The 16,662-nt window shown below is 37.3% G+C and overlaps 1 protein-coding gene across 13 annotated transcripts in view; it reads right to left on the bottom strand.

The window, feature by feature from the left end:
• Nucleotides 1–16,662, bottom strand: part of LINGO2 (leucine rich repeat and Ig domain containing 2) — a 487,462-nt gene that overhangs the window by 26,194 nt on the left and 444,606 nt on the right. The window contains exon 1 of one of the 13 annotated variants that reach the window (XM_085566634.1): nucleotides 1–16,662. This exon is cut by the window's right edge and continues 32,322 nt beyond it. The exons of the other annotated variants lie outside the window; for them this stretch is intronic. The gene's annotated coding sequence lies outside the window, so the exon portion shown is untranslated. 13 annotated transcript variants of the gene reach the window in all.

Raw genomic sequence — 16,662 nt, forward strand, 5'->3', positions numbered from 1 at the left:
CTTGTATGCTGAGGTATGAATAATATGAATATTATGGCCTTTGAATCTGGAGGTGAAAGGATATCCACAAAGCAAAGGATGCTGATGATGTCTGTTTGTTCTGAAATGTATAATATGACTTTTTTAAATCCTTGCCAGTAAGTTATAATCCACTTAATTTAAAAATTCATAGCAGTTTTAAGCTTTATTACTTACCACAATGACAAATATTGCTAAAATTATTTAGAATTCAAAAATAATCATAAAACCAGTGTTATTTGAATGTATAAGTACAAGGGTGATATCAATTAGATGGAATATGAGATTTTGTCTTCAGGCTGCCCCTGAACAAGGGCTATGATAATCACTATGATCATGTTTTTACAATCATGGAATCATAAAATCTCTCAAGATGAATGAAACCCATAAAGATCATTAACTCCTTATTTCTTACAGAACCACCTAAAAGTAAATCACAAGAGTAAGATCATCATCTTGATAGTTCTTGAACTCTGATAGGCCTGATGCCATGGGCACTTCCCTGGGGAGCCTGCTGCAGTGATCAACTACCTTCTCAGGGAAGAATTTATTCCTACTCTCCAATGTAAACTTCCTCTAATGCAGCTTCATTCCATTTTCTTGTTTCTGTCATTGATCACCAGACAGAGGAGATGAGCATCTTCCCCTCTGCTGTCTCCTATGAGGAACTCCTGTGTTTAGACTACAGTGGGGTCACTCAGGCTGAACAAGCTAGGTGACCTCAGCCATTACTCCAAAATTTTAACCCCCAAAGCCTTTCACTATCTTGATTGCCCTCCTCTGGACACACTCTAATTATTTGTTGTCCACCTTACACTATAGCACCCAGAACTGCCCCCAGCATGTGAGGTGAGGCCACTGCAGTGCAGAGCAGAGCAGGACAATCCCCTCCCTTGCCTGGCTGTGATGCTGTGCCTGATGCACCCCAGGACACAGGTGACCCTCCCAGCTTCCAGGGCACTGCTGGGTCATGTCCAACTTGTAATCAACCCAGATACTCAGATCTCTTTCTGCAGAGCTGAAATAATTTTTCCAATTTAAATGTATAATCAGGATTACTCTGTCCCAGGTGGAGATTCTGGCACTTGCTCTTAAATTTCACATGGTTGGTGATGGCCCAGATGTCTAGTCTATCCAGATTTCTCAGTAATACTTCTCTACCCTTGAAGGAATCCTAGCTTAATACTATTGGCAAATTCATTTAAGATACATTTGATTCCTTCATCCAGGCACTTTAAGAAAACATTAAAGAGCACTGACCCTAAAATTGAGCACAAGGAAATCCCACATGTGTAGCCACTATAACTCTTTAAACCCAACCCATCACCCAGTTTCTTACCCAGAATGTTATGGAATTGTCTAGCAGTGTGATGGACATTTTTCCCACAATACTGGGAAGATAGTGTCAAATTTTGCTAAAATTCAAAAATCCCATATAAACTACTACTTCATCCATGGGCACTAAGACCCAGCTCTGTAAAATCTAGCAAAGAGATTAAAAATTAAAACCTTCCTTTTCCTATGGGATATTAATTTAAATTACTTTGTCTTCAGATATAATTAACTGGAATATCAGCTACAGGCCAAAGTCATACAGGTACTATCCAATTATCATTTTGAACAGGGAGGTCTAGGTCTAAAAAAAAATACATTTAGTTAACTAAAAGTGTCTTTGAGTAGCTCTAGATACTTGGTGATCCCCAGCTTAATGGATCGAAATTGAACTCCATGCAGTTGCAAAAGAAGATTTTATCCTTGAAATGACACATGAGGTGGAGATTTCTACTTCTCAACAGGCTGAAATCCACTGATCAGTAGTGTAGAGAAGTTTTGCTGCGTGCTGCCATAAATCTCGCAGGAATTAACAAGTGCTAACTTACCATATGGTATGAAATTGACAGATTTGCAACTATTCTAGGTTCAGGAACTGGTAAGTCAGATGACTAACACAGGAAGACAGTAAAACCTGCAGCATGAACAGTCTTCATTTGTGTAAGTCTACCAGAAATGGTTACCTGTGCTAGCAATTTATTTTTTTTTTTTTGCTACACCACACTATTATCCATGGTCTCTAACTGTACATATGTTTTAAGAAGAGGCCATAAACCTCAGAGGAATGTTTTAAGTGGCCAAACTGAGTCCTCAAAAACCTCTCAAGATCTGTGTCTTGATGTTCAGGGCCTCACACAAGATATACTCAGATTGCTTCTCAGTCTTGCATCTCAGCCCAATTTGGCTTTTGTGTTTCAGAATACAGAAGAATGATACTCAAAAAGGAACAACTGGGCTGCACTGATCTTGGCTTTGGGCATCATATTTTAATTCAACATCTTTTATATAATTCATAGCACAGAAAATCCTCTGTGAAGCAACAGTCTCGGTTCTTGTGCATCACAGAAATACAAAACCAGCTCCCTTCCTTGCCCAAGCTATTTTTTTTTCCCAAAGCTTTTTATGCTTTTCCATTTGATTTCCTGATTTCATATCCAACTGTTTCAAAAACATTGTAATAATATAGCTCAGCAATTCCACTGCTTTTGTAAATGAAACCAGGGAAGAAAAGAATGCAGCAATGACCAGTCCTCTGTCTTTTACTGAAGCAGCTGCTATGGGTGTAAGATTCAAAAACGTTAAAATTAATATATTTTAGGGGTGTTTTTGGAAAGGGAAAAGAGCAATGACTATAGATTTCCTTACTCCATATAATTATAAATACACAGAACTAATTAATAAGTTTAAAAGAAATCACTCTATCGGATGATACAAAGCTGTGAAAAGTGTTCAGTGATTCAAAAATTTTATCTTTTCTGGCTGAGCAAAAATAAAAATTATTTTCTGTTTTCCTCCTTTCCTGAGGTTATCATAACTTCATGATTATAAGCAGTTATATACCATAATTGGAAGAGAAAAGAACAATCATCCAAAATTCCATTTTCAGTCTCCTTCAAAATAGAAAGAACACAAACTGTGGCTTCAGTTATTAAAAGAGCACTTGATTAGATTCAGAAGCATCATCATAAATTCTAGGTATCTTCTTCCCAGTGTAAAACTATCTGGGCTCAGCTCAACAATTTTATACGCTTCTTTTTTGTTACTTTATGCTATGACAGAAGAACGGAATACTTCAGCTTAAGACTGAGGACAGAGCAGATTTGATGAGAGGACATCCCTCACCTCTTATTTACACATGTGATCAGGTTTGTTATTTCATGCACCTTTTATTTTTTTCTCTTAAGATTTAAGTATCTGACTTAACATTGATCATATAATCATGATTTTACATTGGTTGCTTTTATTGCTGAACCCACGCTTGTCAAATCAAGCTTTCATAGATTACATCAGTAAATGTCTATTTTACTTTAGGCTGAAAGGATGTATCTCTGGTACCTTGTTTCATTTGAAAAAAAGCCTGGCTGAAGAGTTGGTCAAAGTTTGATATTTCAAAAGATATTTCAACAGAACAGAGAGAATCAGCCTTATCTTTGGTGCAAATGTGCATTCTTTTGTGTCTCTTCTGTCTCAGAGAGAACTAAGCGTGAGAAAGTTTGGGTTGAAATGTATGAAGGTATGTATGACTTCAGCACTGCAAAATGTGAACCTATGACTTGTACTCACTACCCTTGAGACTCCTGTGCCTCTTGCAGGTGGACACCTAAAACCTAGACTAATCATGGATATGGGAACCACATCAGTTGTGCTTAATTCTGAGTGTGAATGTCAGATGTCACTACCACTGCTTATTGGTAACTGCTTAACAGAGGCACAGCTTCCTAAAATAACGTTGTGGTTTTTGAAGACAGTTGAAGTCTTGCAGACTAGTTTAACTTCAAACTAAATCTTCTGCCAGGTAAGAAGATTAAAAGAAGCTTGTTCCACTGAAGTCAAAGCAGCTTGCCTGTGGTATTGCTGGAAGCAGTAATGCTGTGAATCAAACTTCCAATTAATTTCCTCAGTCGAGGAATTTTACCAATGTCTGTATACTTGAGAACAAAATGTATGATCAGGTTCATGCTAAAAAGTAGCAATTCTTTACTCACAGTCAGGATTTCCCTAGGCTTATGAGTTTTCCATCAGCTTTGATGCATCTGGTATAGTCTCTTGCACTCAGAAAGGACTTCCTCAGGTACTTTTAGGTACAAAAACATTCTTTTTTATAGTTTACCAACAATGGATTTCTCAGATTAGAACTCTGGATTTTCCTTCCTGTTTTACTATGTAAACAGAGTTCAAATAAAAAGCCCTTTCACTTGCACTTAGGTCCCTGTACTCTGAAAGGCAGCAATATCACAAAATACATAAGGCACAGGAAGCATTTAATGTGACAGGATGATTCATATACATGAAGCCAGTTAGGTTAAGGATAATTGTTTGCTCAATAGATTGTGCTACTTCTTCCACTTCTGTCAATCTAAAATTCCTAGAAGTGCCTGGAGTTTTTATTTTTTTCTCCATTATAAAAAATCTTTATTTTTAATAGGGTCATTTAAACATAATCCTTTGTGCTAGAAGAAAAAAATAAATTAGAAAAAGGCATCCTATCTTCAATCAATCAGTAATATACAAAGCATACACTTCAGAGGTAGAAATAGAAAACAGCACACTTTTCTAAGTGCATTAGATGCACTATAGTGCAATGATAATGTCAATTCTGATAAATTTGAGCCTCTGGGTTTTTACCTAGGCTTCTGGAATCCACTCAGACAAACCAAGCCCTCCTTTATGGACATAAGTTTAAAATGTTGTGTTTGGGAGCTGTGAGCTCTAAAATAGAGAAACAAAGAAAAACTAAAAAAGCTTAAATGATAAAAGAAAAAAAAATGGAATATTATTTTTATAGAATTTTGAGATATGTAATGCTAAATTTGTGATTTACACTCTGACTATTAAGGCCTGAATATCTGCCATTGCTTGTGCAGTGGCAGTTTGGGACATATATGTGGTGGAGAATAAATAGCAGAGAATTGTTATGCTGTCTGTACATGTGTAAAATTAAAGCTTTTTCTGCAGAAAACTGATAGATGAGAATGATATGGGCTAAGTCTCAGTCCTGTGATTCAGAACTTTTCTTCCCAAAATCCATTTTCAGTGTTTGGGGCCTCTGACAATCATCTGGGTAAGGAAAGCTGCACATTTTAATTATAATTCAATACAGAGAAGAACACGAGTTAATAATGGGCTACTGCCCATAGTAACTGCCTTTTTGAGTCAATGATTCAGAATGCCTGATCCTGCATTCTATTTGAAGGTCTTCATGAACTGGGTAGTACCAAAAAGACTTAAGGAAAGTATTGTATAAAAGCAAGAATTGACAGGCAGTTAGCCACTCTGTGGGGACCTTTAATTAAATAAAATGAAATAAAAATGAATACAATACCCTTACAGAGAGACAATAAATTAATTCCAGGCTACACAGAATATATACAGCATTACAAATAATATTAAAAGAATCTATATGTGAACTGTGAAGTCTTTGACTAATGTAGCTGAGCAAGTAGCTTCCTATGGTACTCCAGACATTCTTGTTGCTGGATATCTAAGCAATTCCTATGTGAATTAGGACAGACGTTTGTAATAACGTCTTTATAAAATAGTAAACTGGGATTTTGAGCAATGATGCAGAACACCTTTACCAGTTGGTGTTTGAATTGGCAGGACCGAAGTTCCATGTTTATTTCATTTACAAACAAATTTAAGCCATTTATTTACGCATATAGTGTTCTTGACTTCTACTGTGAGAGCAGATTTTTGCAGAAAAAGAGTCATTTGGAAGGAAGCTAATTTCATATGGATTATTGTAGTGCATATATATTTATAACTTTTGAGTAAGATATTTGGAAACTAAAATGATTCATTTGTTAAACATTATTTCAATCTATGTTTAAGGAAAGGTAGATTAAGTATGTACAATTAGAGACTATAATGCTTAAGTTCTTAAAGTCCATGTAAAAAAAGCTTGGAAGAGTCTACACATAAAGGTGCATTATCAATTGAACTTCAATTTTGTGTTTGAAAAGGTAACATATTGACAGCTGAGATTTTACAACAGACTGTTTGTCCATTCTCACTATCCACCACCTCTGAAATGCAGAATAAACTCATGAAACCTACAAGATTCTGGGACTCCTTCTATTTCAAAGATGTCCTATCCAAAATCACCCAGAGTGAGAAGGTCACTTTCATCCTTAATGAAATTAAAATTTTAGATTACTCCTATGACATCTGAGACAGAACCATGAGAACATCATATGTTAACTGGCAACAGATGTTTCTTCTGTGCTAAGCTTTGACTCAAAGTCTTATACCAAAACTTATCATTAATAGGAAGAAAATGCATTATATCTATCTAAAGAGCAGTGAGCATAGTTGGTTCTTCCATACCAGCATCTATACATACATGTATTTCCTTTTCAGCATGTATGCATTTTATAAATGCATCACTTGGCTACTAGTTTTTTCCTTGATCAGGAGACTTAGTGCCTGACTCAGTTAAGGCAGTTGATCAATATTTGCCTTGCTGTTTGTGTGAAAAATAATTATTCTGGTAAATTTTCATTATTGCTGTTGACTGGTATATATTTGCTGTCAGCAAAAATGGGTGGCTCTTTCTTCTATAACTATGTGGCATCTGCCTTTGCTTGAACTGACTGATACACATGGATAAGTTTTCCTTTAAGAAATATTCATTCTAGCTAATTTAACTTATTTTCTGCATGGCCACTACATCCAAATACTGATACTGAGTCTGGAAAAATATCACAAGCAAGCATATATGAGATGAAGTTAACATCAGGCAGATGTTTAGAGAGTGGAATTTGGAGTTTGAGCAACACTTTATTGATTTCTGAACTATCAGCTGAACAGAATAGGAATAGCTGAACAGTGTGTTCCTTTTTGATTAGCACACAAATAAGTGTACTGTCAAGATTCGGTGACCAGAAATTCTCACTGTAAAAGAAAAGAAACAGCCCAAACCTTCCAACTTATTTACAAATATAAAGTCAAGAAAAGAAGGTGTAAATGCTGTTTATTTCCCTCTGCCTCCTTTGGGACTGAAAGGGTATGTTCTGTTTGAGTATTTATCCTTCTTTTCTAATACATTCTTCCATATGGAGGAGACTAAAGAGAATAATCACTGACTTCACATAGGGTAGGATGAAAGCAAAAAAGGCACAGAGGACAGAGGAATACCATTCTGAATTCAGACCAGAAATCCTTTTTATTCATTCCAAACATCATTTTGGTTAATGGCTTGGAATGGCAGCGCATCCTTGAAAAAGCACAGGGGAGGTGGATGCAGAGTAGATTAGGCGTATCAGTCTCTGATCCTTTTCCCAATGCCTGGCTAGCAAGCATGTCCTCTGAATCTCTTCACACAATCTGGTGGAGCTGGTGGGAGGACCTTCTGGTTGAGAACTTCTGCTGTATGGAGCAGCTTTCACAAATCTGTCTTCTTAATTGAGTCATCATTTTGAGGAAGAGTTCTTCCTTCCTTTTAATGACTCTCTATTTTAATGAGTCTGTATTATTAACTTTTTTAGAGTGCAAGCATTTTTTAATTATGGAAATAAATCACAATACCACCAGAAAAAACAAACCTAGTTGCTCTATGTGACATTTCAGGCATGCTCAAACTCTATCTGACTGAGTGGCTTTTAGCACTTACAACAGTGTAAAAAGACCTGATGATGCAAGGACCAAGTCCAGCTTGGCACATCTGTTGTATGCACACAGCAGCATATGACTTATAAAACCCACCTCTATCATATCTCAAAAGGATGACACAGAAGGAGTCATGCAACTTTCCCAATATCTTGGGAAAGAAAAGTTAGCTTTCATTCTTTCTTGAAATGTCCTCTAAATGTGAAAAATGTTGGAACTGATATAAACAGCAAATGTTTTCTTTCTGAATAATTAGCAAGCCTTTATAACAAAGCCTGTAACACAAATAACTGAGACTTATATAATTGCTCCAGAAACCCTTAACCTATTTTGAAATATACATTTCAAATTCACAGTCTGAAAACTGGGTAAGTGGGTTAACACTGAGCTTGCTATTTCAATAATACACAAACCTAAGTGGAAATTGGAAAAAATGAACACGACACAGTTCAAGGTATTTATAAGAATTTTCTTAGGGAGTTTTAGGTATGACCTCCTTTGCAGAAAAACAAATCTTTTACACTTTAGTTCACAAAATTTTTAGATAGTGTCCTGCCATGCCATCTGGTGCTAGCTGGCTGTTCAGTCATTTACCTTTGCTGGGCATTCAGAAACTGTTTTTAGATGTATGTGCACTTGCAAATTTGAGGTACAATGGATGAAACAGACTAGTCACCAGTAACAGAGACCCAAAAATCCAATCTACCACCTTAATTTGACTTTGTTATTTTGTGTGATTCATAGCTCTCCCAGTTAGGGAGTGATAACTTTGCACCTTTGTCTCAAATTTTAATTGCTCTTGCATGATATGAAGCATGAAGTCACTTCATCACACAATATGAAGCATGACAGTCAGTTATTGAGAGCACAAGGACTTTAACAGAGACAATTTTAATTAAGATAGCATTGGAGGTCAGACCTTCACATTTCCATTCCAATGGAGTGGCTTTTCTGTCACTCCATTCATCTATAGCGTAGTATTGGTACATAGTCAATAAACTTTTCCTTCTATAATTTTCTACATTAATCATACCATAAACATACCAATAGGATTATCTGTTCCCTACCATAAATTCCAGAAAAAAGCAAAAAAACATGCACATTTCAGTAACTGTTACATGAAAAATTATTTGGAAATATACACCTTTATTTGCATGAAAATATACCAGTGCCATTTAAGAAAATGCTGAATACATCATTCTCATCTCTGAATCAGACCCTGTTTCTCTAAACACATGCTATAGTACTTGAAATATCTTTATCATTAAGTTTGAAAGTCACTGGTAAATAGGTATTTCCATACCTATATTCAGCCTGCTTTTCATGAGGCTTCAAAATCTCTTTACACCATGGGTGAAACTGAAATGTTTTAAGGCAAATTGGGGGGGGGGGGAGGAAGTGTAAAGAAAGCAAGTACATGAGTCCTTCAAACTGTGAAGAATAAAGAAGTCTCAAAACAATCAAGCTATTAGGCTTTGTTTTCTCTAGTTGAAGTCTAGAAAATTAAATACCTAATGCAAACAAGCCAATCATTATTTGGTAATGATGGCTAGAGCAGCTTTTGATTATTAGGCAGTGCAGTAAAACCAGAATTGTTACATTAAGAATGACAACTTCTGGTGTACAAGCAAGGACTATTGCCAAGAACTGAATAAATTTCATTTTCTAAAACCTTATATTATCTTAATAAATATAAAAATCCCTAAAGTACTATTTGCAGTACTTTTGATGAACTATGTATTAGTGTGTAGTAGTGGTGCAGTAGCACATGGAAGATTTTCATATTTATAATAAAAGTAACAAGGTGATATTAACAGAATATGGAATGAAGATGTGTATTCACTGCAATTTGAAAAAGATGCAAAGTCTTACAATGGTTTTGGATGTAGGCAAATGAAAGAGAAGCAAAAGAAATGAGAAGAGAGGATTTCATAAATCTCTTTCCCAAAGATTTACTCACAGACCTTCTCTCAGAGGTCTTTTCCTTGTAGGAAAGACAAGGGACAAAGAGCCATCATTCAGGAGACAGGATAGTGTCTTGGTACAATATTTAAATAGCACTTTAAAGTAGTGCCTCCTAAATTTTAATAATTGGTTGACTGATGACATGTAGAGCCTTTCATCAGCCTATACACAGTGTTTTGGGACTATAACTATCAAAGGAAATTATATAAATTTTTATAAAGACTGAGGTTTAAAACTGCAAAGCTCAGTGGCACTAAGTTGTGTGGGAGTGTTGATCTGATGGAGAGCAGGAAGGCTCTGCAGAAATATCTGGAAAGTCTGAATCAATGGGCTGAGGCCAACTGTATGAACTTCAACAAAGCCCACTGGCAGGTCCAGCCCTTGGGTCACAAAAACACCATGCAGAGCTACAGGCTAGGACAAGTGTCTGGAAGGCTGTGCAGCAGAAAAGAAAAGGTCCTGGGGATGCTGGTCAATACCCAGCTGAACAAGAGCCAGCCTGCATCCAGGTAGTTAAGAAAGCCAGTGGCATCCTGGTCTGTATTGGCAGTAGTGTGTCCGGCAGGACCAGGGCAGTGATTGTCCCTCTGCACTTGTCACTGGTGAGGCCACACCTTGAGTGCTGTGTTTGGTTCTGGGCCCCTCACTACAAAAATGACATTGAGGGGCTGGAGTGAGTCCAGAGAAGGGTGAAAGAACTGATGACGGTCCAGAGGTAATTCTTAGGAGGAGCTACTGAAGGAGCTGGGGATGTTCATTCTGGAGAAAAGGAGGCTCAGAGGTAACCTCGTTGCTCTCTACATCTGCCTGAAAGAGATTATAGGACGTGGAGTTTGCCTGTTCTTCCAGGCAGCTACTAACAAAATAAGAAGAAATGGCCTCAAATTGGCCCAGGGGTGGTTTATGTTGAACATCAGGAAGAATTTTTTTCACTGAAAGAGTGATTAGACATTGGAATAGACTGCCCAGAAAAGTAGTGGCGATACCATCTTTCGGCATGCTCAAGAATTGATCGGTTGTCATACTTAGTGTCATGATTTAGTGGGCATAGTGATATTTGATCAAAGGTTGGACCCAATGACCTTGGAGGTCTTTTCCAACCTTAATGATTCTATGATCATTAATATAAATCACAAATATTCAAGGGATATTTGGAAATGTGAGCTCAAAGCTAAGAGAAAAGCCTATCTCACTTGCATGGAACAGGCAGATCTCTTCAAAGATGTATAACCAGATACCATGATTCTGAAATACTATAAAAGGAAATCATGGGCTTATGAAGACTAGGATCTTGAAACCTATCAAAGTCACATCTGCTCAGTGTCATCTGTTTGAAAGCAGAGGATGATTATAATTTATTCAGTCTATAATTCATAGACATTTGCTAAAGAATGGAATTCAGAGAGTCTATTTTATGTCATCTGATGAGGTCAGAGAAGGATAATTCCAGCTAATGACTTCATTGTCATTTCTGGAACTGGGTGTTGGAACAAGGCTTGCTACCAGCTATGAATTATGTCATAGCTAGTTTTTACAGGCAATGAAATGATGGGAAGTTAATTTATGTAGATTATTTCTATTTTGATAAAGGTATTTTGTCTGGGAAAGGGATAGCCTCAGACTTCTCTAGCAACTTGTTAATGACTGTATATCACTACTGAATTTGACACAAGAGCAAATCCTCAAAACACTGGTTTTCTCTACCTGCTGAGAAAAATTGCTTTAAATTAATCTGCATAGGATCTCAATGGGCCATAATTAAGTCTAGTTCTAGCTGTTTGGGTCAGATCTTTTCTGATTTAAAAGCCTATCAATTGTGTTTTTCTCTACTATGTAAAGGCGTTTGCTTTAGAGCACTTGACTGAAGGGACCAAGTTCCCTGCAATTGGATCCTAAGCTTTTGACCTACTGGGTTACCTACTCTGCTGTCACTTTACTGTCTTGATGCTCTCTTGGCAATGCTTGAGGAGTCTTTGCCAAACTGGCTATGAAATGCTGCTCCTTGCTGGCAGCTGCAATGGCTGCTGGTGTCTGTGAAGATTATCAGGGCAGGATGCAGCGCCAGTGCAGAGCAGCAGATCAGCACACAGAGCCATACTTGGTTCTTGGTGAACTCATCTAACCTTCAGGTGATTTCAGATTTTTTCTGGTTTCTTCAGGAGATGCCCAAGACCCTGGCAAACTACAGTTCACTCACATTAATCACAGGTACACTTCTGATGTTGCTGCCAGCAGCAAATGAGACATAATACTAGGTTAGATAGATCCTGCCTAACCTGATGTGGCAGCACTGTATCTACTGCACTACAAGGTGACCTTGAACACTTAATGTGTAGTGGTTTTAATTTCGCTGAGAGGCTGACTTGTGGCTTTATAAGAAAAGCATTTTACATGCACAGATTCCTCAAGTGTCATTTAAGTGCCTCACTTTCATATGAGTTATCGATTTAGTGGGAATTACTTAGTCCCAGAAGAAATAAAAATGAGGTAATGGATAATACCTATATGACAAAAGAAAACCTCTATATGCATTACATTAAAAATGGTTAGTTTTAAAAAACTCGCCATCATGAAAAGCACTTCCCTGCCTTAATGGCAACAAAATAATAAAGTCGATATATGGAATTTGTGATTTTAAGTGAACTGCTTTGTGCTGAAAACCCTGACTACAGCAGTCATGCAATAAGCATCAACAATATTTCTTCTGAAATTCTGTCACAGTAGTTAGAACGCATTAAGGGTTTTTTTCCCCTGCTTCGTTGAATGCAGAAAAAAGTACAGGGAAGAACTGTGGTGCAAAATGCTTTGAGACAATACAGAAACAGGGAGGAACTGAGAGCCTATTCCAAAAAACCTTGACAGTGTATGGGTAAGAGGGAGAAGTAATTCCAGTTCCATTTACCAAAGTCACTAGGTGTCCCTGCTAACCTGCTGCAGCAGTGGCAGGTTCAAGTCCTGCTGGAAGATACAAATACACTTCATAAACCTGTCCAAAAAAAATACCACACTACCACATCAGGGAGTATCATCTGCCCAGCTGTGCATCACTTCATTGTGTTGTCCATTACTTTTACCTTGCAGGCTTTCAGGGATGCAATACTTACAGGCAAGGTCAGCCAGTACTAGTCAACTACACTCTTTCCTGTTAAATAAAACAGGTATGTCCTTGGAAAATATGTTTTGAGACTGGAAACTTTCTGAAACCACAGTTCTCAATCAAAAGCCAGGTAGTTTTCAGTGGTGTTTGTTGCATTCAGTGCATTAAAATGAATAATGCAGCATTATTTAAAAGGGCACAGGTGCTGTTTCTTCAGTAATAAGACAAATATATTAAGGGGTAATATTATTTTTTTGCTGCTCCCTTTTTCAGTTTTGTTATATGAAAGTGTATGATTTTATTTAAAATCTCATTTAGGGAAAGGGACAGTTTTTTGCAGTAAATCATTTGCAAATTTAGGGACTCTTCAAGCAAGTGTAAGATATTGCAGCATGTTATTTTAAAAGAGCTTATATCACACTCAGATAAATTAGGTGTTTATTATTAACATTACTGGGAACAGTGCTCATCCAATGTTGCACTTCCAACCTTAATTATTTTATGATTCTATGCTTCTTCTGATACTGAAACAAAAAGGATACTTTTTGAATGTAGCCTAATTTTGAGCAGTAGCAGATAACTCCCCCTAACTTACTTTCGACAAATTAGAGCTTCACAAACCTGAATATTTTATTCACAGCTTGCACTTGGTCATTTTTGCCCTAGGAAAGGATTCTTTATTTCTCTAGGAAAGAAGAAAAAACCCACTAAAAGCCTATCCTTCCTCTTGCCCCCCTCAAACAGGAAGAAACCCAAACACTCTCTTTTCCTAAAATCTTTTGTAATTTACCTGATGCCCAGAATGCCTGGGCATGATGGTGCCTCACTGAAAGTACAATCTGACTGTACCCTACTTATATGAGCTGGTTGCATCCCTCTGGGATGCATCACTATCTTTTCCTAAAATAATATGGTTTATTTTACAAGAATAAAACAATTACGTTACACTCTAAGAGGAACAGTTCTGCTAGAAAGATGAAGCTGCAAAAAAGACCTTGCAATATAATTGGCAAAATGTTAGCTCCCACTTCACAAAAAAACCCAAAAAAACCAAAACCAACCAACCAAACAAACCCTACAAAAAAAAAGCTAATATTCAGTAGTTTGCTGAAAATATTATTACAGAGGATTTTAAAATATACATATGCTATTTACAGTGCAAATTATTTTGGCGAGATTTGTTTTTTTATTTTTACTGAGAGTACTTCAATGGTAAATTTTTGTGGGGTTTTTTTTGTTTCCACTTTTATGTGGTCATTTGGTTTTAAAGTTTCAGGTGTTTGATAACAGACCTCAGAAGATAATCTGCTTATTTTTCTTCGTTAGTGATGATTCTTAATTTTACACTGCAATTCGTTACTAGAAAAACCTTCCCATTTTCCCTAGCAAATTTTTTTCACAGTCAATTTATGTGGAAATTCTGAAGAAATTGAGTGACTTTTACAAGATTAAATTACTAACTTCTTCTAAAACATAAGAGCCCTTTAAATCTCCAAGGTAGTACAGCTTAATTCAGTGGCTATAAAAGCAAAAAACACATTTGATTTTTACTCAGTACTGTTGGTTGCCCTCTTAGCCTTCTCTAATGTATGTACAAGAGTTAGAAGTAATGGAGATAAGTGCTTAATGAATGCTATCAAGTTTTCAATATTGACTTTATGCAACAGATGGTCCTTAGGCAAAATAGGAGTAATGAAATATTTAAGAAATCACTATTATTTATAAAAAAATTCAACCATCTACTTAGGTTGATGGTGATTAATTTAGAGCAAAGGCCTGTTGTATTGTTCTGCTCTTGATGGATATTTATAACACTTTAAGACACTACACAGGATATATTTATATTAGAAGGAAACACCCTGGTGCAGCCTCTTCTACTATTGACCAGAGCTGTCCTTTCAGTTCATTGCTGATATTCATGCACTGCTAATCCTGGACCTTTAAAAAGAATATTTTAACTGCAATACTATCAAATGCAAGCAAAGTTCAGGTCAGAATGCTTAGTAAGAGTAATATAAACCAATAAAGAATAGTATGGAATCTCAGGAGATGGGTGAGCACAAGAGCTAACAAGGCCTCACATGTCATCAGTGAAGCATGAATCAACAAAATAAAAAGGAGTCCTTCTGGGAATCGGCTTTAACATTGCAAAGAAAACTCTTAGCCTTGACCCAAAGGAATTGTTTTGCAAACATCAGGCTCAGAAGGTTTTTTTTTTTTAATTTTCCCTTTCCTTTCTTTTGTTTTGCTGTTCCAGCCAACCACAGTAAGACATGATCGACAATTCAGTGATGCTATGTTTCAAAGATCACTCAGATTTCTAGGGTTTTCACTGGACCAGCTCTGTGGGAAGAGACCAAGATACAGGGAAGGGCAGACCAATGTCTGCAGGAGGCAATCCTTCTGCAAGAATAAAGCTGTATAATAAGAAGCACCAGGATGCAACAGGAGAATAAAATAACAAAAAGTAGAGACAAAGGGAGAAATAAAATAGAAGCAAAAACATAGTAACACAGGACAGGTTATACCCAATAATAGAGGAGCTGGGGAAAAGAGCTTGTGAAAAGGATAAGTGTTCTCCTAAGATGCAAAAAGAGAAGGAAAGGTATAAAAGTTGAAAGAGACTGCACTTCTCCAGGTTCAAGACTTTGTTTATTACCCTGTTAGACAAGCCAATGGTGTTCTATAAAACTTAATAATAATCCCTGAATAAAGTAAAATTTACCACCTTAGCTAAATCAAACAAAACAAAACAAAACAAAACAAAAATAAAGGGACAAAAATAAGCAGATTGCTAGTGATTGAGACAAAAGGATAGTCCCATATCAAGGCCACTGGGATGTGCAGAAAAGTTTTAAGGCTCAGATTGGATTCAGGAAGTACAGGCACATACCTGGCCTCTGACACTGATGCTCAGCTCAGGTCAAAGTAATTCTCAGGTCCTGGTCTTGCATTATTCTCAGTTCTTCAACACACCCCTCCTCTCACCACTTTCCTTGTTTGTGTAATTGATCTGTAAGCCATTTGGGAACTGACAGCCTCTTGCCATAAGAGCATGAACTGCTGACAGCCTTTTAGCTCTCAGTCAGATGTTAACTGCTGCCTCTTCATGAACCATAACTCACATAAAAATCCCTTTTGATTTTCTCTCTGCTCAGCATGTTGCACTTTGCCCCTGGCAATGGGCTATAGACTGGTACCATAGTCCCACATGTTTGTGTGTGTGCCTGTGCAATACCATCTGCATTGCTGTCACCAACTCCCTGTGTGCAAATGGCATCATGTTGCCCTGTGTTCAAATGGCATCATGTTGCCCTGTGTGCAGACAGCTACTTCCAGCATCTCCTCCCTGATTGGTTCTGAGGACCCTGAATCTCCCCTCTCTCATGTTATGTGGGCAGAACAGACTGGCTGCAGCCAGCTGAGAGGGAAGGGATGCCTCACTGCACTGGACTGGGGCACAAGGAGGAGACATGGTTCCCTCTTGTGCAGCAAGTTTCCGTATGACTGAGCTCCTGTGTGAGGGGTCATGGCCGCTGGCTAAATAAGAAATGTTAAAGAATACTTTGATACTTTACCTTGCAAGAAACTTTCCACTTCCTTTACTTACACAACAGCTTCTTTGGTATAAGTACTGTGAAAAGCAAGTGGTATTGGCATTTGCAAAATGCAACCTAAATCATAGAATTATAAAATATTCTGAGTTGGAAGGGATCCATCAGGATTATTGAGTCTAACTCCTGTCCCTGCCCAGGATATACCAAAGAGTCACCCCATGTGCCTGAGTGACCACTTCCTTGGGACACCTTTTCCAGTGCCCAGCCACTGACTGGATGAAAATCTTTTTCTAATATCCAACTTAATCTTTTCTGATGCAACTTCAGGCCATTCCCTCACATTTTGTCACCATTTACCAGAGGGAA

Source organism: Lonchura striata, chromosome Z, assembly GCF_050655825.1.
Source record: "Lonchura striata isolate lonStrDom1 chromosome Z, ASM5065582v1, whole genome shotgun sequence".
NCBI classification, from domain to species: Eukaryota; Metazoa; Chordata; class Aves; order Passeriformes; family Estrildidae; genus Lonchura; species Lonchura striata.